The 21,935-nt window shown below is 53.0% G+C and overlaps 1 protein-coding gene across 2 annotated transcripts in view; it reads right to left on the minus strand.

Annotated features, from left to right (window-relative positions):
* Window positions 1-21,935, minus strand: part of tipin (timeless interacting protein) — an 89,780-nt gene that overhangs the window by 66,484 nt on the left and 1,361 nt on the right. The window contains exon 2 of one of the 2 annotated variants that reach the window (XM_072470353.1): window positions 7,176-7,250. The gene's annotated coding sequence lies outside the window, so the exon portion shown is untranslated. Of the gene's footprint in view, window positions 1-7,175; window positions 7,251-18,513; window positions 18,589-21,935 lie in introns of both variants that reach the window. The other variant, XM_072470359.1, reaches the window with a different exon arrangement.

Consider the following 21,935-nt stretch of genomic DNA (forward strand, 5'->3'; position numbering starts at 1 on the left):
GGTCTGTCAGGAAGGTAAGTTTAACCTTTAAACACTTACCTTGCAGGATCAGCGGCCTTCAGATTTTCGGCGGGAGGGAGGGGTGGACACTTGGAGATTTGCAAGACCGGGGGCTCGGGAATTTCTCACATGTCCATAAAGCTTATTCCCGAATCGACTTTTTTATTTTGAGCAGGGCGCTGATAACGAGAGTAGAGAATACCGAGTATTCGGCGATAGCCATTTCGGACCACGCCCCGCATTGGGTGGACTAAGAGCTGGGGGAGGAGAGGGACCAGCGCCCGTTGTGGCGCTTGGAGGTGGGGCTGTTGGCGGACGAGGAAGTGAGCGAGCGGGTCCGAGGAAGTATAGAGAGGTACCTGGAGGCCAAAGATAACGGGGAGTTCCGAGTGGGGATGGTATGGGAGGCGCTGAAGGCGGTGGTTAGGGGAGAGCTGATCTCCATTAGGGCCCACAAGGAGAGGAGGGAGCGGGGGGAGAGGGAGAGGCTGGTGGGGGAGATGGTGAGGGCAGACAGGAGGTATGCGGAGGTGCCCGAGGAAGGATTGTTGAGGAAGAGGCGCAGCCTCCAGGCCAAATTCGACCTGGTGACCACCAAGAAGGCGGAGGCGCAGTGGAGGAAGGCCCAGGGGGCGATTTACGAGTATGGGGAAAAGGCAAGTCAGGTGCTGGCGCATCAGCTTCGGAAGCGGGACACAGCTAGGGAGATCGGGGGAGTTAAGGACAGGGGAGGGAGCGTGGTGCGGAGTGGGGTTGGCATCAATGGGGTCTTCAGGGACTTTTATGAGGAACTGTACCGGTCTGAGCCCCCATGGGAGGAGGGAGGGATGGGCCGCTTCCTGGACCAATTGAGGTTTCCGAAGGTGGAGGAGGGACTGGTGGCAGGACTGGGGGCCCCGATTGGGCTGGAGGAGCTGGCCAAAGGGATAGGAAGCATGCAGGCGGGGAAGGCACCGGGGCCGGACGGTTTCCCGGTCGAATTCTATAAAAAATATATGGACCTGTTGGGCCCTTTGCTAGTTAGGACCTTCAATGAGGCAAGGGAGGGGGGGGGCTTTGCCACCGACGATGTCCCGGGCACTGATCTCCTTGATCCTGAAGCGGGACAAGGATCCCCTGCAGTGTGGGTCTTACAGACCGACTTCGTTGTTAAATGTAGATGCCAAGGTGCTGGCGAAGGTCTTAGCCACGAGGATTGAGGATTGTGTCCCGCAGATCATCCATGAAGACCAGACGGGGTTCGTGAAGGGGAGACAGTTGAACGCGAATGTGCGGATGCTTTTGAACGTTATCATGATGCCGGCGAGGGAGGGGGAGGCGGAGATAGTGGTGGTGATGGACGCTGAGAAAGCCTTCGATAGGGTAGAGTGGGGGTACCTGTGGGAGGTGCTGAAGAGGTTTGGGTTTGGGGAGGGGTTTGTCAGGTGGGTCAGGCTGTTGTATGAGGTCCCGATGGCAAGTGTGGCCACAAACAGGAGGCGGTCCAAGTACTTTTGTTTGCACCGAGGGATGAGGCAGCGGTGTCCCCTGTCCCCCCTGCTCTTCGCACTGGCGATTGAACCCCTGGCTATGGCACTGAGGGAGTCAAGGAACTGGAGGGGGTTGGTGCGGGGTGGGGAGGAGCATAGGGTGTCGCTCTATGTGGACGACTTGCTGCTGTATGTGGCGGACCCGGTGGGGGGAATGCTGGAGGTAATGAGGATCCTTAGGGAATTCGGGGATTTTTCAGGGTACAAGCTCAACATGGGGAAGAGCGAGTTGTTCGTGGTTCACCCAGGGGACAAGGAGAGGGGGATTGGCGAGCTCCCACTAAAAAGGGTGGAGAGGAGCTTCAGGTATTTGGGGGTCCAGGTGGCCAGGAGCTGGGGGGCCCTGCATAGGCTTAACTTTACAAGGCTGGTGGAGCAAATGGAGGAGGAGTTCAAGAGTTGGGACACGTTGCTGCTGTCCTTGGCGGGTAGGGTGCAGTCAGTCAAAATGATGGTGCTCCCAAGGTTTTTGTTCCTGTTCCAGTGCCTCCCCGTGTTTATCCCGAAGGCCTTCTTTAGGCGGGTCAACAGGAGTATAATGGGGTTTGTATGGGCGCGAGGGACTCTGAGGGTGAGAAGGGTGTTCCTGGAGCAGAGTAGAGTTGGGGGGGGCTGGCGCTTCCCAACCTCTGTGGGTACTACTGGACGATGGTGCGCAAGTGGGTGATGGAGGGGGAGGGGGCTGCATGGGCGAGGCTGGAGACGGCATCCTGTGTGGGTACGAGTCTGGGGGCGCTGGCAACGGCGCTGCTGCCGTTCCCTCCAAGGAGGTATACGACGAGCCCGGTGGTGGCGGCTGCCCTCAAAATCTGGGGGCAGTGGAGGCGGCATAGGGGGGAAGTTGGGGCCTCGGCGTGGACCCCAATACGGGGGAACCACCGGTTCGTCCCAGGGAGAACAGATGGAGGGTTTTCGGGGTGGCATAGGGCAGGGATACGAAGGTTGGGGGACCAGTTTGTGGACGGGAGGTTTGCGAGCCTGGGTGAGCTGGAGGAGAAGTACAGGCTCCCCTGGGGAACACCTTCAGGTACTTACAGGTAAGGGCGTTTGACAGGCGGCAGGTGGTGGAATTCCCGCGGCTGCTGCCACACACAGTACAGGATAGGGTGCTCTCGGGGGGGTGGGTGGGAGTGGGGAAGATCTCGGAAACTTACCAGGTGATGCAGGAGGAAGAGGAGGCCTCGGTGGTGGAGGTGAAAGGTAAGTGGGAGGAGGAGTTGGGAGAGGAGATTGAGGAAGGGACGTGGGCAGTTGCCCTAGGGAGGGTGAACTCTTCCTCTTCGTGCGCGAGGCTCAGCCTCATAGTTTAAGGTGCTGCACAGGGCACACATGACCGGGACAAGGATGAGCCGGTTTTTTGGGGGGGAGGACAGGTGTGTTAGGTGCTCAGGGAGCCCAGCAAATCACACCCATATGTTCTGGGCATGCCCAGCGCTGGAGGAATTTTGGAAGGGCATAGCGAGGACGGTGTCGAGGGTGGTAGGATCCAGGGTCAAGCCGGGCTGGGGGCTCGCAATATTTGGGGTGGCAGAGGAACCGGGAGTGCAGGAGGCGAAAGAGGCCGGTATTCTGGCCTTTGCGTCCCTGGTAGCCCGGCGAAGGATTCTTCTTCAGTGGAAGGATGCGAGGCCCCCAAGCGTGGAAGCCTGGATCAGCGATATGGCAGCGTTCATTAAATTGGAGAGGGTGAAATTCGCCTTGAGAGGGTCGGTACAAGGGTTCTTTAGGTGGTGGCAACCATTCTTAGACTTCCTGGCAGAACGATAGACATTGGTCAGCAGCAGCAGCTCGGGGGGGGGGGATTACTTTATTATTGTTTTTGTTATTTACACTGGAGGGTCTGAGGGGGTGTATATACCTGTTGTGTTAGGTCAGGGTGTTAATGTTAATTTATTATTTATGTACAGGGGGGAGGGGGGTATGGAGGGTTGCTTTTCTGGACTGTGTTTTGTACTTAGCCCTGTTGGGTTCTTTTTTCATTTTGTTATTGATATTTTATGAAAACCTTAATAAAAATTATTTTTTTTAAAAAAGGATTTTTGGCGGGAGCAGTGGCCAGGGGTCTGTCGGGAAGGTAAGTAGCTGGGAGAAATTTAACTCTTCGTGGGTTGGTAAGTATTGTGATTGGTAAGTAAAATCCTTATTCCTTTCACTTATTCATTATTTGATATTATATTTGTAATCAGTTAAGGTAAAGTGTAAAAATGGCAGGAGATCCCAGACCCGTGTTATGCTCCTCGTGCTCAATGTGGGAGTTCAGGGACGCGGCCGGTGCCCCTGACTCCTTCATGTGCGGGAAGTGTGTCCAGCTGCAGATCCTGTTAGACAGCATGACAGCTCTGGAGCTGCGGATGGACTCACTTTGGAGCATCCGCGATGCTGAGGAGGTCGTGGGTAGCACGTTCAGTGAGTTGGTCACACCGCAGATTAGGGTTGGTGAGGGAGACAGGGAATGGGTGACCAAAAGGCAGAGAAAGAGCAGCAAGGCAGTGCAGGTGTCCTCTGCGGTCATCTCCCTCCTAAACAGGTATACAGTTTTGGATACTGTTGGGGGAGATGACTCACCAGGGGAAGGCAGTAGTAGCCAGGCTCATGGCACCGTGGCTGGCTCTGCTGCACAGAAGGGCGGGAAAAAGACTGGCAGGGCTATAGTCATAGGGGATTCAATCGTAAGGGGAGTAGACAGGCGTTTCTATGGTCGAAAACGAGACTCCCGAATGGTATGTTGCCTCCCGGGTGCTCGGGTCAGGGATGTCTCAGATCGGCTGCAGGACATACTGAAGGGGGAGGGTGAACAGCCAGTTGTCGTGGTGCATAAAGGCACCAACGATATAGGTAAAAAACGGGATGAGGTCCTACAATCAGAATTTAGGGAGTTAGGAGATAATTTTGGGGACATTGGAACCGGTTCTGGGGGCGGTGGGATCATTACAAATCGGTTGGTCTACACCTGGGCAGGACTGGAACCAATGTCCTAGGCGGTGCTTTTGCTAACACTGTTGGGGAGATTTGAAGCTAATGTGGCAGGGGGATGGGAACCAGATTAGGAAGTTAGAGGTCAGTAAACGGGCAGCAACTAAAGCCAGTAAGGTACTAGATAATAAACTCAATGTGACTAAGGGGAAGAGTAGACAGGGAAGAGATGATGAACGCAAAGGGACAGGTGGTCTGAGGTGCATTTGTTTCAATGCGAGAAGTGTAACAGGTAAGGCAGATGAAATTAGGGCTTGGATTAATACCTGGGAATATAATGTTACTGGTATTACGGAGACTTGGTTGAGGGAAGGGCAACACAGGCAACTAAATATCCCAGGGTATAGATGCTTCAGGAGGGATAGAGAGGGAGATAAAAGGGGTGGAGGAGTTGCATTACTGGTCAGAGATGATATCACAGCTGTGATTAAGGAGGGCACGATGGAGGATTCGAGCACTGAGGCAATATGGGTAGAGCTAAGAAATAGGAAGGGTGCAGTAACATTGTTGGGACTTTACTACAGGCCTCCCAAAAGCGAGCGTGAAGTCGAGGTACAAATATGTAGACAGATTATAGAAAAATGTAGGAGCAATAGGGTGGTTGTGATGGGAGATTTTAACTTCCCCAACATTGAATGGGACTCATGTAGTGTTGGAGACGTAGATGGAGCAGAATTTGTAAGGAGCATCCAGGAGAGTTTTTTAGAGCAGTATGTAAATAGTCCAACTCAGGAAGGGGCCATACTGGACCTGGTATTGGGAAATGATCCCGGCCAGGTGGTTGAAGTTTCAGTTGGTGATTACTTTGGGAATAGCGATCACAATTCTGCAAGATTTAGAATACTCATGGACAAAGACGAGAGTGGTCCTAAAGGAAGAGTGCTAAATTGCGGAAAGGCCAAGTATAACAAAATTCGGCAGGAGCTAGGGAATTGGATTGGGAGCAGCTGTTTAAGGGTAAGGTTGATTAGAGTGCAGGACAGACATGTCCCTGTTAAAATGAGGGATAGAAATGGCAAGATTAGGGAACCATGGAAGACGGGTGGAATTGTGAGACTAGCTAAGATGAAAAAAGAAGCATACATAAGATCTAGGCGACTTAAAACTGATGAAGCTTTGGAGGAATATCGGGAAAGTAGGACAAATCTCAAACGCGCAATAAAGAGGGCTAAAAGGGGTCATGAAATATCTTTGGCTAACAGGGTTAAGGAAAATCCCAAAGCCTTTTATTCGTATATAAGGAGCAAGAGGGTAACTAGAGAAAGGATTGTCCCACTCAAAGACAAAAGAGGGCATTTATGCCTGGAGTCAGAGGAAGTGGGTGAGATTCTTAATGAATACTTTGTGTCGGTATTCACCAAGGAGAGGGACATGACGGATTTTTAAGGATGGATGTTTAATACTCTAGGTCAAGTCGGCATAAGGAAGGGGGAAGTTTTGTGTATTCTAAAAGGTATTAAGGTGGACAAGTCCCCAGGTTCGGATGGGATCTATCCCAGGTTACTGAGGGAAGCGAGGGACAAAATAGCTGATTGTGTGGAATTTGCACTTTCTCCCCGTGTTTGCGTGGGTTTCCTCCGGGTGCTCCGGTTTCATCCCACAGTCCAAAGATGCGCACGTTGTGGTAGTCACCACTAGTAGTATATTACATGTATTACGGCACTGCCCGTATATTAGAGGTACAAGGGTAAATCCCTGCCTGCTGGCTCTGCCCAGTAGGCGGCGTATAAATGTGTGTGCTCTTCTGTGCTGCAGCCGTTCTGGTTCCAGCTACAGGAGGCACAACAACTTGCTCAATAAAGCCTCGATTGTTCCACTGTTCTCGTCTTTGTGGTAATTGATAGTGCATCAATTTAGTGAGCAAGATTTTTAAACGATGGATCTCCGCATCAAGCGTGATCGCCTGCAGCTGAGCCCTCAAGCAGCCAACGCTACGTTGTAGCCACCTGCGTTAGCCACTTCCTAACTTTAAAATGGAGACCCGCTAAGAATGCAGGGAAATTCAGTCAAACGCAGGAAAAACAAGCAGGTGCAAAGTTTCCTGTATATCAGAACTTGCAGGAACCCAGACAGCACTGAAACTAACAACCATCTACATATTGATGAGCGATCCCCGGGAACAATTGGAAACAGTTAAGATAAACAAGGCCAAGCCAGACTCCTCGGCGCCAGCAGGAGCCAAGACAAAGGAAGGCCAACGGACACTTAGGAACCGCTCAGCGATCAGGGAACAGCTCCAGTATTGGAGAAATCGATCCAAGTGATCGGAACGTAGTCCAATCACTTGGAACCAAGTACGGGGTCCGCCCAAAAGGGCGCGAAGCCCCTGGGGACTATAAAATAGAGCCCCCAAGTTCAATTCGTCCTTCTTGGCAGGGCCTCTCAGCAGCTCGAAACAACCCTTGACCGTGACCTGCCTAGTAGCTGCACCAACCAAGTAAGTCTCCAGTCAATGCACGCTACGAGATAGGTGCTCCTAGCTACCAGTCTAGACCAGCTTTGAAGCCTGCAGACTCACAATCGAACAAAAGGCCATTTGTTCCCCTGACCTTATGGGCCAGTTCCAAAGCTAAGTATAGGCCTTTAAGTGTTAGAGATAGTCTAGTAAGTAGAGTTTTATACATGAGTAGTGATTGACTGTGTATAATAAATGTGTTTAGATGTGAAACTTACGAACTGGTGTATTGAGTTATTGATCAGTACTTGAACTTGAACCTCGTGGTGGTATCATAAAGATATCTGGCGACTCTAGAGCAAAGGTTATAAAACAGAGCAAATTAAGTAAAGACACAACGAGCAACATTTACTGGCGACTCCGCCGGGACATGATTAAATAGAGCCAAATTAAGAACCAACCATAAGTTAGCAACATTTACTGGTAACATCTGACGGGACCCGACTTAGAAGTGGCCTAACCACTCCGAGAGAACCCAAAATTTGAATTGAGAGTCCAATTGGGAACAGAAACATTCACAAGTGTTCAAGCAGTTCTGATCAATCCTCAGAATTCGGAAGCGTGTTAATACATGCGTAACTAACAGGCTATAAGGTAAAACTGATAGATTTTGTTGCGAAAAACTGTCGGTAGTTTGTATTCCGGAAAATAGCGAACACCGTACCCATGTTTATTTTTTTTTTAAAATTTGTTTTAATTAAAGTTGTTTAGCAACGCAATTTTTTCCCCTTACAAACAATAATCCCCCCCCACCCCCCGGTAACAAAATAACACGAAATCGCACTGAGCAAGATACATACATGGCAAAATGGTATATTTACATAGCTTTATACACTGGCTCTCTCCTGCACATGCCAGTTTCCCCCACCCTTCATGTTATCTCCTGCTCCTCCATCCCCCCAAGCATTCCCCCATTCCCCCCCCACCTCCCCCCTCCCCCCCCAGGGTTGCTGCTGCTGCTGACCGACCTTCCTCTAACGCTCCGCGAGATAGTCTAGGAACGGTTGCCACCGCCTGTAGAACCCCTGCGCAAACCCTCTCAAGGCGAACTTAATCCTCTCCAGCTTTATGAACCCAGCCATATCGTTTATCCAGGCCTCCAGGCTGGGGGGCTTCGCCTCCTTCCACATTAACAAGATCCTTCGCCGGGCTACTAGGGACGCAAAGGCCAGAATGCCGGCCTCTTTCGCCTCCTGCACTCCCGGTTCGTCCACTACTCCGAATATTGCTAGCCCCCAGCTTGGCTTGACCCGGACTTTCACCACCTGAGATATTGCTCCCGCCACTCCTCTCCAGAACCCCTCCAGTGCCGGGCATGACCAAAACATATGGACATGGTTCGCCGGACTTCCTGAACACCTTCCACATCTGTCCTCGACCCCAAAGAACCTACTCAACCTCGCCCCCGTCAAGTGCGCTCTGTGGACCACCTTAAATTGTATCAGGCTGAGCCTGGCACACGAGGAGGAGGAATTAACCCTACCTAGGGCATCAGCCCACAGACCTTCCTCGACCTTCTCCCCCAGCTCCTCCTCCCATTTGCCCTTCAACTCTTCTGCTAGCGCTTCCCCCTCTTCTTTCATCTCTTGGTGTATTGCCGACACCTTGCCCTCCCCGACCCATACACCCGAGATCACCCTGTCTTGAATTTCTTGCCGGGAGCAACGGGAATTCCCTGACCTGTCGCCTCACAAAAGCCCTCACCTGCATATATCTAAATGCATTTCCCGGGGGTAGCTCAAACTTCTCCTCCAGTGCCCCTAGGCTCGCAAATGTCCCCCATTCTTCTAATCCCCGCCCGATGCCAGCCCTGGAACAAACCGGGACAAACCGGTGGTTACCCCTGATCGGGGACCACACCGAGGCTCCCACTGCACCCCTGTGCCGTCTCCACTGGCCCCAGATCCTTAACGTTGCCGCCACCACCGGGCTCGTGGTACACTTTGCTGGCGAGAACGGCAGCGGTGCCGTCACCAACGCCCCCAAACTTGTTCCTTTACAGGACGCCATCTCCATCCTCTTCCATGCCGCCCCTTCTCCCTCCATAACCCACTTGCGGATCATCGCCACATTTGCTGCCCAGTAGTAGCTCCCTAGGTTTGGCAGCGCCAACCCTCCTCGGAACCGTTCCAGGAACCCTCTCCTTACCCTCGGGGTCTTATTCGCCCACACAAACCCCCATGATACTCCTACCTATCTCTTGAAAAAGCCCTTGGTGATCACGATGGGAAGGAACTGAAACATAAACAAAAACCTCGGAAGGACCACCATTTTGACCGACTGCACTCTACCCGCCAGCGAGAGCGGTAACATGTCCCATCTTTTGAGGTCCTCCTCCATTTGGTCCACCAACCTCGTCAGATTCAGTTTATGTAGGGCCCCCCAACTCCTGGCTATCTGGATCCCCAGAAACCGAAAACTCCCCACCGCCCTCCTCAGCGGTAGGTCCCCTATCCCTCTTTCTTGGTCCCCTGCCTGTAATACAAAAAGCTCACTCTTCCCTACATTGAGCTTATAGCCCGAGAACTCCCCAAACTCCCTAAGAGTCTGCATGACCTCCACCATCCCCTCCATTGGATCCGCCACGTACGGCAACAGGTCATCCGCGTATAGCGACACCCGATGCTCTTCTCCCCCTCGGACCACCTCCCTCCATTTATTAGACTCCCTCAATGACATGGCCAAGGGTTTGATCGCCAATGCAAACAACAGGGGGGACAGGGGGCACCCCTGCCTCGTTCCTCGGTACAGCCGAAAGTACTCCGACCTCCGCCGGTTCGTCACTACACTCGCCACCGGGGCTCTGTAAAGGAGCTTAACCCAGCTGATAAACCCTCCCTCGAACCCAAACCTATGCACCACCTCCCAGAGATACTCCCACTCTACTCGGTCAAAGGCCTTTTCTGCGTCCATGGCAGCCACTATCTCCGCCTCTCCCTCCTCCGATGGCATCATTATCACGTTTAAGAGCCGCCGCACATTAGTGTTTAATTGTCTGCCCTTTACGAATCCCGTCTGGTCCTCATGAATCACCCCCGGGACACAATCCTCAATCCTCGTGGCTAGCACTTTTGCCAATAACTTAGCGTCCACATTGAGGAGCGAGATCGGCCTGTACGATCCACATTGCAATGGGTCCTTGTCTCGCTTTAGAATCAAGGAAATTGTCGCCTCCGACATTGTCGGGGGCAGGGTCCCCTCCTCTCTTGCCTCGTTAAAGGTCCTCACTAGTAGCGGGGCCAACAGGTCTACGTACTTTCTGTAGAACTCCACCGGGAACCCGTCCGGCCCCAGGGCCTTCCCCGCCTGCATACTCCCCAAACCCTTGCTCAGCTCCTCCAACCCGATTGGTGCCCCCATACCAGCCACCTCTTGCTCCTCCACCCTCAGGAACCTCAGTTGGTCTAGGAATCGTCTCATCCCCTCTTCCCTCCCTGACGACTGGGATCTGTACAGCTCTTCATAAAAGGCCTTGAATACCTTGTTTATTTTCGTTACACTCCGAACCGTGGCTCCCCTTCCATCTTTGATTCCCCCTATTTCCCTCGCTGCCGTCCTCTTACGGAGCTGGTGTGCCAGCATCCGACCAGCCTTTTCCCCGTACTCGTAGGTCGCCCCCTGCGCCTTCCTCCACTGTGCCTCCGCCTTCCCCGTGGTCAACAGGTCAAACTCCGTCTGGAGCCGTTGTCTTTCCCCAAGTAATCTTTCCTCCGGGGCCTCTGCCTATCTCCTGTCCACTCTCAAAATCTCCCCCACTAACCTCTCCCTTTCCATGCCCTCTGTCTTCTCCCTATGAGCCCTGATGGAGATTAGCTCTCCCCTGATCACCGCCTTCAACGCCTCCCATACCACCCCCACCCGCACCTCCCCGTTGTCGTTGGCCTCCAAGTACCTTTCGATACACCCCCTCACCTTCCCACACACCACCTCGTCCGCCAGCAGTCCCACATCCAGCCGCCACAACGGGCGTTGGTCCCTCTCCTCTCCCAGCCCCATTTCCACCCAGTGCGGGGCGTGGTCCGAAACGGCTATGGCCGAATACTCCGTCCCCTCCACCCTCGGGATAAGCGCCCTGCCCAGAACAAAGAAATCTATCCGGGAGTAAGCCTTGTGCACGTGGGAGAAGAAAGAAAATTCCCTGGCCTGCGGTCTTGCAAACCTCCATGGGTCCACTCCCCCCATCTGGTCCATAAACCCCCTGACCACCCTGGCCGCCGCCGGCCTCTTTCCCGTCCTTGATCTGGAGCGGTTCAGTGCTGGGTCCAGCACCGTATTGAAGTCCCCTCCCATTATCAGGCCTCCTATCTCCAGGTCCGGAATGCGCCCCAACATGCGCTTCATGAATCCAGCATCATCCCAGTTCGCGGCGTATACGTTTACCAACACCACCCACGTCCCTTGCAACCTACCACTCACCATCACATATCGCCCTCCATTGTCCGCTACAATAGTCTTGGCCTCAAATGACACCCGCTTTCCCACCAATATTGCCACCCCTCTATTTTTCACGTCCAGTCCCGAGTGAAATACCTGTCCTACCCATCCCCTTCTTAGCCTGACCTGGTCCGCCACCTTCAGGTGTGTCTCTTGGAGCATGGCCACGTCCGCCTTCAGTCCCTTTAAGTGCGCGAACACTCGGGCCCTCTTCACCGGCCCGTTCAGGCCCCTCACGTTCCACGTTATCAGCCGGATTGGAGGGGCTCTCACCCCGCCCCCCCCCCCGCCCCCCGCCGACTAGCCATCTCCTTCCCCCCCTCCCCCCCTCCCCTCCCCCCGCGAGACCCCTGTCTAGCTTTTTTGCTCCCCCATGTCACTCCCGTAAGTCAGCTGACACCTGCTGACCCCGGCTTCCCCCTCCGTCCCTTTGTCCCCCCCGCGTGGGAGTCTCCCAATCAATCCTTCGTTCCCCTTCCCGCCTTTCTTCCCGCGCGCGGGAAATAAAAACCGCTCTTTCCAAAGCCTGCGCCCCTCTGGCGCAGCTCCTGTCGCGGCCTAGTCTCTCTCTCCCAGCCCATATAACATTTCCTGCGCGTGATTGACCCCCTATGTACAACAACCATCATACTTCAACCCTCAAACACCCTCCACCCTCACAAACCCTCAGTTAGAGTCCAACTTTTCAGCTTGTACAAAGGTCCACGCCTCCTCAGGCGTTTCAAAGTAATAGTGTTGGCCCTTGTATGTGACCCACAGTCGCGCTGGCTGTAGCATTCCAAATTTCACTCCTTTCCGATGCAGCACCGCTTTGGCCCGGTTGAAACCCGCTCTCCGCTTGGCAACCTCCGCGCTCCAGTCCGGGTATATTCTGATCTCTGCATTGTCCCACTTGCTGCTCCGCTCCTTCTTGGCCCACCACCATCTCACCACCATCGCCCTTGGCGGCTCAGTTGCCTTGGGCTTCCTCGCCAGCACCCGGTGCGCCCCGTCCAGCTCCAGCGCCCTCGAAGGGGCCTCCGCGCCCATCATCGCCCCGATCATCGTGCCCGCGTATGCCGCGGCATCGGCCCCCTCCACTCCTTCTGGGAGACCCAGGATCCTCAGATTATTTCTCCTCGACCTGTTCTCCAGGTCTTCGAGTCTTCCCACCCACGTCTTGTGTAGCGCCTCGTGCTGCTCCACTCTCACCGCCAGGCCCAAGAGCTCGTCCTCATTCTCACTCACTCTTTTCTGTACCTCCTGGATCTTCACCTCGTGGGCCTTCTGGGTTATCCCTAGTCCTTCAATTACCGCCAGCATAGGCGCCACCATCTCCTTACGCAGCTCCTCGAAGCAGCGCTTGATGAATTTCCTGCATCTCCTCTTTGTCCCTGGCCGCCGCCATTTTGCTTTTTTTCCCTCGCTTCTCCCGCTGCTCCAATGCCGCTTTTTGGCCGTTGCACTTCGGGTACGGTCCATAAAGGTCGGTAGGGGACCTCTCTCTTCTCTTCCCCACGGGTTGTCTCTAAAAGAAATTCCGTTGGGGCTCCTCTAGCGAGCCCGAAAGTCCGTAATCGCGGGAGCTGCCGAATTGTGCGGCTTGGCTCCGCATAGCCGCAACCGGACGTCCGTACCCATGTTTACAACACCGCCTTATTACCCCTCGTTCCAAATTTTAAAAGAGAGCATTCAGATAGGAAAAATGGCAATGAAGGCAATGGAACGCCTCATGAACCCTCAAGAATTCGTAGTCGCAGCGACCAGCAGCAGAGTAGGTCAGCTCGGGAAGTTGAGATTAGAAGGTATCTCAAAGGGAAGGGATGGCCCCTTTGGAGTGACTTTTGTTCAAATGAGGAAACAGGTCCCGGGAGTATTGGACATACTTGGAGGGAGAACCTGAGCAAAATCCATAAGAAGAGCTTAGGGAAAGCTCGCAAGCCGATGGCAATCGTGTCCTGTCTGGCACAATTGCGAGGCACAGAGGAGGTCGTTCGGACGCTCCGCAAAGAGATAGAAGAGAGACATCGAATGAGCAAGGTCGATGTTAGTGAGGTTGAGAGAGAGAATGTAGAATTGAGAAGGAAGTTGGCAGCAAAGGACGGAGAGGTGGATGATGTCAAGAAGGCACACCAGTCTTGTCTAGCGCATCTGAGCAGCTTCCAAACCCAATACGATAAGGCCTATCAGGACACGCATCGTGCAGTCCTGGTAAGAGACACAGAAACAGGTAGATGCATTGCAAAGGCAGTGCAGCGATCTAAAAGCAGCGTTAAGAGCACTCCATGCTGCCACCACGGAGCACAGACAGAGCTCAGTGGATCATGCAAAATGCCAGAAGCAGATTGCGGAACTGCAGTCTTTGCTTTCAGTGCAAAATGGGTTTCAAAGCACCTTTAGATCCCAATTAGATGAGGAAGACGGCCCTGATTGGCAAGAACTAAATGAAACCGAGCATAGATATGTACAGGGAACATGTGCGCAAGGAAAGCCCCAAAGGAGAAAAGCACCCCAACCCCCCACAGAGCAGATAGATCAGGCACCCATGAATCCAGTAACCACCCACCACACAGTCACATCGGACGGAGACGCAGAATTCCTTTACACCATCCCCTTAACCATGACCCAATTACAGGACGCGTGCGAAAAGATCACACCGTTCCCCCCCACCTCAGACCCCCACCACTTCTTTGCTAGACTGAAGGAGCAGGCGACCATGTGCGGCCTGGATGAGCGTGAACAAGTGAAGCTCACAGGCTAAAGCTGAGACCCTTCGGTTGTAGCAGCCCTTCCCGACCCACAGAATGTAGGCGGAGGCACCCTTGCAGAGATGCACACGCGATCCTCGACGCGATCGGTTATAACAGAGGTGACCCAGTAGAAGGCCTGAATAAGTGCAGGCAGAGGAAAACAGAACACCTCACAGCGTTTGCTGGACGCCTGGGGATCCATTTTACAGCCGTTTTCGGAAACTTAGACCCCACCCATTTGTCCCCAGACAACATGGCCAAATGGACCCGCACCCTTATCTCCCATGCCACAGAGGCAGGACAAAAAGCTTGTACAAATTATGACCCCTCGGAAGAAACGCACAACGAAAAATGGGTTTTAAAAAGGTTGTCCCGCCCCTGGGAGCAATCTGTCCACAACAAACCCGCGATTAGAAAATCCGAAGAACAGCAGGCAGAGGCAGATATTCAAGCAGTTAAAGCGCACCAGAACCCCGCATGGGTGAACAAAGGCATGAACAGCCCCCCCACAGAAACCACAGGATGGTTACAACTGTGGACAATTAGGTCACTTTGCACGAGAGTGCAATGCCCCACGAAAGCCACAGAGAGCCCAGCAGGCAGGCACTCTGAATAGTAACAGCACAAAGCCCATACATAGTGTAAGACAGACATGAACGGAACTGACTGACGGTGTTCGGGCTCCCCCACCTGGGTCTGCGACACCCTTTGGGATAGGGCCGGCCGACCAGTCGTTGCAGCGAAAATACGGGGACAGCCCATCAAATTTCTCTGGGACACAGGAGGGTCCCGCACCACAATTAATTCCTCCACCATGTTCCAAAAAGACACGTGGCCCACTACAGCCACAATCTCCCTCAGCAGCTTCACAGGCCACTCACAACAGGGACACATCACAGCCCCTGTACCCATTCAAATTGGCAACATTACAACAAAACACCCCATAGTTTTGGTCGATCAGCCCCACACAGCAGAACACATTTTGGGCATCGATTTCATGAACTCCCACAACCTGGCATTTGACCCAGTAAATCAATGTGTCTGGAAAATGACAAAGTCAGCAAGAGCCCCCGCAACGCTCACAGTAGGTGAGTATGCTAATAAGATTTGCACAGTCGGCAATTTTTGGTTTGACCCGACCACGATTAGCGCAGACAAACAGGTTAGGGCAGTTCTCCAGAAAAACAGGACCGCATTTGCAAGTCATAAACATGACTGCGGCAGGATGGCTGGTTCGGTTCAAATAACAGGATCTGACCCTAGACCCCAGAAGCAATATGGATTTCCCCAAGAGGCAGAGGGAGAAATATCAAAAGTTATTGATAGTTTATTAGAACAAGGCGTACTTAGATCAGTAGCCTCTACTAATAATGCCCCGATTTGGCCAGTGAGAAAACCCGATGGATCATGGCAACTGACCATCGATTACCGGGAACTCAACAAAGTCACCCCCACAGCAGCCCCCACGGTAGCCACAAGTCCCGAGACCATGCTCAAACAGGGACTCAACTCACGATATTTTACGGTTTTGCACATCAGTAACGGATTCTGGTCCATTCCATTGGCAAAAGCGTGCCAATACAAATTTGCCTTCACTTTTAAAGGCCAGCAGTACACGTGGACATGCCTTCCACAAGGATTCCACAACTCCCCCTCCATTTTCCACCGACAGCTGGCCAATGGTTTATCAAGATTTTCTCGCCCCGAATGCCTGGTCCAGTATGTAGATGACCTATTACTGCAGACAGACACCAAGGCAGAGCACATTGCGCTTCTGTCCGAACTCCTGGAACTCCTGCAGCGAATTGGATGTTAAGTGAACCCCAGGAAGGCCCAAATTTTGGAAAACAAAGTGGTATATTTGGGAACGACTATCACGCAGGGTAAACGCGTGATCGAGCATAAAAGAATTGACTCGATTGTCAAATTGCCCCTTCCCCAGAATGTTTCCGCCCTCCGGTCGTTTTTAGGGCTGGTTGGCTACTGCCGAAACCATATTGACGGTTTCGCCACCAAAGCAGCGCCCCTCTCGGACCTCCTAAAGAAAGGAGCCCCTTGGGAATGGCTTCTGCAGCATGTGGATGCTTTAAGCACGCACTCATTGCAGCCCCCGCACTACAGGTTCCAGACTTGCTTTCCCCCTTTTCTATAGAGATAGCTAGCACAGACCGTACCCTTTCGGCCGTGCTCCTCCAGGAACGGCACGAACAGTTAAGACCCGTGGCTTACGCCTCCAGAGTTTTAGATCCTGTGGAGCAGGGATTTTCGGCCTGTGAAAGGCACCGGCTCGCAGTTTTCTGGGCAGTTCAATACTTTTCATATATTATTGGACTAAACCCCATCACAATCCCAACACACCCCCACCCAACTTTTACTAGACGGACGACTTAAGGACAGTACAGTAAGCCAGATCAGAGCAGCCAGATGGACCCTTCTTTTGCAGGGACGGGACATCACTGTTAAAAGGACCAAGACCCACACTTTCCTAGCCGACAACCTTCAGTACCCAGGCACCCCCCCCACGAATGTGAAATCATCTCACCGCACCACAACATACGCACCCCATTTTGGCTCGTTACGTTCAAAATTCTTTTGTTTGGTTTTGGCAACCCTTAGGTTGCTTCCCTGTGCTATTTACATCCTCAAACACTGGGCTGGTAAATCACACAGGCTGCGAGACGGCTCGCAGTACGGCATTATTTTTCTTAGATGTCTAGTCCAAATATTCGGTTTAAAAAAAAAAGAGGCGGTCACACATGGTGACCAATTATAAAGGGAAATTGGCACTAAAAGACAGACATGCTAACGTACAAGATCTTAAACAAGATAGTAACAGAAACTATGCTTGATCCACAGAATTCCAGAAGCTCCAGGAAGAGAGAAGAGACGAAAAGGAAGAGAAGAGAAGAAAGAAGAGAACAATGAAGACATCATACGTGTTTTTCGTTATCATTATAATTTGTATTCGGTTACACGCGAACGCGAACCCCCTGACCCCAACCCCCCCCCCGGCTGTCAATGATTCACTTCCCCATAGCACCCAGAGCCCAGTGACAAGTAACAACGCACCATCATGGTGTGATAGGTTTATAACGTGGTACTCCCTTTCATATGTAATTGAATCCCTTTTAGCATTGGCGATATTCTGCAGCATCGTGCAGACTATCCGCATAAGAAAATAGCGAAGGAGAGTCTACCGCTCTCGCACCCCGGTATACAGGATAAGATCCCCTAATTTTGGTTTTCATCACGCCCCTGAACCCCTTGATCTACAATAAAGGACATTCGTTTTGCATCATTTGTAAATAAAGAAATATGTCTCATTTGCAACTGAAAAATTGTACAACTCTGTGCTTGACCGCCAAGCCAGAGGAAAATTTGAATGCTGCTATTATTTTTGTATTGTTAGGAAGTTAGTATGATTGGATGTTTAAGTGAGTGTAGTTTATGGAAGATAGTTAGAGGTACCGTTTTTAAAAATATGTCGTACTGCATGTCCCTGTTGTGACATAGCGCCACTTAGAATTGTCAGTTAAAATTTTTTTGCATAGTTATGCACAGTGTAGAGGCCATGGAAGAGTGCTCGCTGGTCAGGGAGTGAAGACGACGCAGTTATGTGATCCTTCACGCTTCGCGTTAGGGATCTCAAGGAGGGCGTGTAGCCACCTGGGTTGGCCACTTCCTGACTTTAAAATGGAGATCCGCTAAGAATGCAGGGAAATTCAGTCAAACGCAGGAAAAACAAGCAGGTGCAAAGTTTCCTGTCTATCAGAACTTGCAGGAACCCAGACAGCACTGAAACTAACAACCATCTACATATTGATGAGCGATACCCGGGAACAATTGGAAACAGTTAAGATAAACAAGGCCAAGCCAGACTCCTTGGTGCCAGCAGGAACCAAGACAAAGGAAGGCCAACAGACACTTAGGAACTGCTCAACGATCAGGGAACAGCTCCAGTATTGAAGAAATCGATCCAAGTGATCAGAACTTAGTCCAATCACTTGGAACCAGGTACGGGGTCCGCCCAAAAGGGCGCGAAGCCCCTGGGGACTATAAAATAGAGTCCCCAAGTTCAATTCATCCTTCTTGGCAGGGCCTCTCAGCAGCTCGAAACAACCCTTGACCGTGACCTGCCTAGTAGCTGCACCAACCAAGTAAGTCTCCAGTCAACGCACACTACGAGATAGGCGCTCCTAGCTACCAGTCTAGACCAGCTTTGAAGCCTGCAGACTCAGAATCGAACAAAAGGCCATTTGTTCCCCTGGCCTGGTGGGCCAGTTCCAATGCTAAGTATAGGCCTTTTAGTGTTAGAGATAGTCTAGTAAGTAGAGTTTTATACATGAGTAGTGATTGACTGTGTATAATAAATGTGTTTTGATTTGAAACTTACTAACTGGTGTATTGCGTTATTGATCAGCACTTAAACTTGAACCTCGTGGTGGCATCATAAAGATACCTGGCGACTCTAGAGCAAAGGTTATAAAACAGAGCAAATTAAGTAAAGACTCAACGAGCAACATTTACTGGCGACTCCGCCGGGACGTGATTAAATAGAGCCAAATTAAGAACCAACCAAAAGTTAGCAACATTTAGTGGCAACTCCGGTGGGATCGCCAAAAGTTAGCAACAACGTCCGCCTTTGACCACTGGCTAAGTGCTTCAAAAGCTACCTCAGAACAGCCGCTGAAGAACCCTCGGACTCGCAGAAGCTCCAGGTCCTCTACTCACGGGTGAGCCCTGACATTTTTCTCCTCATCCGGGATGCGCCCACTTACTCCGAAGCGATGGAGATCCTGAAGGGACATTACGTTCGACAGTGAATCAAGTATACGCCAGGCACCTCCTGGCCACGAGACAGCAACTCCCCGGGGAGTCTCTGGATGATTTTTGGTGTGCCCTGCACATCCTGGGTAGGAACTGTGACTGCCAGGCAGTTTCGGCAGTCCAGCACACCAAACTTTTAATTCGAGACGCTTACGTCACGGGCATGAAGTCTGCGTACATCCGCCAGTGGCTACTGGAAGGGGGTACGCTCGATCTTGCGGGAACTAGGCAGCTCGCTAATTCGTTAGAAGTGGCCTCCCGTAACGTTCAGTCCTACGCCCCCGACCGCGCGGCACCCTCGTGGGCATCGTGGGCCCCACCAGCTGCCGACTCCAGCTCACCGCAAGCCTGCGCCGCACAGCAGCCAGCCAACTCTGGGGGGGCCCCAAGTGCTATTTTTGCGGCAAAGCAAACACCCCAGGCAGCGCTGCCCGGCGCGGAGCACGACCTGCAACGGGCGTGGGAAGAAAGAACACTTCGCTGCTGTTTGCCAGGCCCGGTCGGTCGCCGCTGTTTTTAGGCCCGGCATTTCTACACCCCCCACATGCGACCCAGGGGCACTGCCATCTTCCCCCCGCAAGCCACGTGTGGCCCGTGGGCACCACCATCTTTGATGCCGCCCGCCAAGTGCGCCCCGTGGGCGGCGCCATCTTCAGCGCCATTTTGGACGGTGTCTCAGGACCCCTCCTCGTCTGGCTACCTCCGCCACCACTGACCAGCCCAGGACCTCCCAGCATCTGCCGCAGCTCGCCTCTGTCACCCTGGATCAGTCCCGGCCCCACAACCTCGCGACTGTGACGACGACGGTGAAGATCGATGGGCACGAGACGACCTGCCTCTTTGACTCCGGGAGCACCGTAGAGCTTCATCCACCCCACTACAGTAAGGCGCTGCTCCCTCCTGGTACACCCCGTCACCCTGGCCTCCGGATCCCATTCCGTGGAAATCTGGAGGTATTGCATCGCAACCCTCACCGTCCAAGGCGTAGAGTTCAGCAACTTCCGGCTCTACGTCCTCCCCCACCTCTGCGCTGTCCTGTTACTCGGCCTGGATTTTCAGTGCTATCTCCAAAACCTAACTTTAAAATTCGGCAGACCCCTACCCTCCCTCACCGTCTGCGGCCTCACGACCCTTAAGGTCGACCCACCTTCCCTGTTTGCGAACCTCACCCCGGATTGCAAACCCGTCGCCACTAGGAGCAGACGGTACAGTGCGCAGGACAGGACCTTTCTCAGGTCAGAGGTCCAACGGCTTCTGCGGGAAGGGGTCATCGAGGCCAGCAACAGCCCCTGGAGAGCTCAAGTGGTGGTAGTGAAGACTGGGGAGAAACACAGGATGGTCATTGACTACAGTCAGACCATCAATCGGTACACGCAGCTCGACGCGTACCCCCTCCCACGCATATAAGACAATCAGATTGCGCAGTATTGAGTCTTTTCCACAGTGGACTTGAAATCCGCCTACCACCAGCTCCCCATCCGCCTGGATGACCATCAATACACTGCGTTCGAAGCAGATGGCCGCCTCTATCACTTCCTTAGGGTTCCCTTTGGCGTCACTAATGGGGTCTCGGTCTTCCAGCGAGAGATGGACCGAATGGTTGACCGGTACGGACTGCGGGCCACCTTCCCATACCTGGATAACGTCACCATCTGCGGCCACGATCAGCAGGACCATGATGCAAACCTCCAAAAATTCCTCCAGACCGCCAAACCCCTTAATCTCACATACAATAAGGAGAAATGCGTGTTCCGCACCAACCGCTTAGCCAGCCTTGGCTATGTCGTGGAAAATGGAGTCCTAGGGCCCGACCCCGACCGCATGCGCACCTTCCTGGAACTCCCTCTCCCCCACTGCCCCAAGGCCCTGAAACGATGCCTAGGGTTTTTCTCCTATTACGCCCAGTGGGTCCCTAATTATGCGGACAAGGCCCGCCCACTCATTCAGTCCACAGTTTTCCCCCTGGTGGCTGAGGCCCGCCAGGCCTTCAACAGCATCGAGGCAGCCATCACCAAGGCCACGGTGCACGCGGTCGATGAGTCCCTCCCCTTTCAGGTGGAGAGCGATGCATCGGACGTAGCTCTGGCCACCACCCTCAACCAGGCGGGCAGGCCCGTGGCCTTCTTTTCCCGCACCCTTCGTGCCTCCGAAATTCGGCACTCCTCTGTCGAAAAGGAGGCCCAAGCCATTGTGGAAGCTGTGCGACATTGGAGGCATTACCTGGCCGGCAGGAGATTCACTTTCCTCACTGACCAACGGTCAGTTGCCTTTATGTTCAATAATACACAGCGGGGCAAGATCAAAAATGACAAGATCTTGATGTGGAGGATCGAGCTCTCCACCTATAATTACGAGATCTTGTATCGCCCGGGGAAGCTCAATGAGCCCCCTGATGCCCTATCCCACGCAAGTGGACGACTCCGGGCTCTCCACTATGACCTCTGCCACCCGGGGGTCACCCGGTTCTTCCATTTCATCAATGCCTGCAACCTGTCCTACTCCATTGAGGAAGTCAGGACCGTCACCAGAAACTGCCAGAGTGCAAGCTGCACTTCTACCGGCCAGATAGAGCGCACCTGGTGAAGGCCTCCTGCCCCTTTGAATGTCTCAGCGTGGGCTTCAAAGGGCCCCTCCCCTCCACTGACCGCAACACGTATTTCCTGAACATGATTGACGAGTACTCCCCATTCCCTTTCACCATCCCGTGCCCCGATATGACTTCTGCCACAGTAATCAAAGCCCTGCACAGCATCTTCACTCTGTTCAGTTTCCCCACCTATATCCACAGTGATCGGGGATCCTCTTTCATGAACGATGAGCTACGTCAGTTTCTGCTCAGGAAGGGCATCGCCTCGAGCAGGACGACCAGCTACAACCCCCGGGGAAACGGGCAGGTGGAGAGGGAGAACGGGACGGTCTGGAAGGCCGTCCTGCTGGCCCTGCGGTCTAAAAATCTCCCGGTCTCCCGCTGGCAGGAGGTCTTCCCCG

The sequence above is a fragment of the Scyliorhinus torazame genome, chromosome 12 (genome assembly GCF_047496885.1).
Source record: "Scyliorhinus torazame isolate Kashiwa2021f chromosome 12, sScyTor2.1, whole genome shotgun sequence".
Taxonomy (NCBI): Eukaryota; Metazoa; Chordata; class Chondrichthyes; order Carcharhiniformes; family Scyliorhinidae; genus Scyliorhinus; species Scyliorhinus torazame.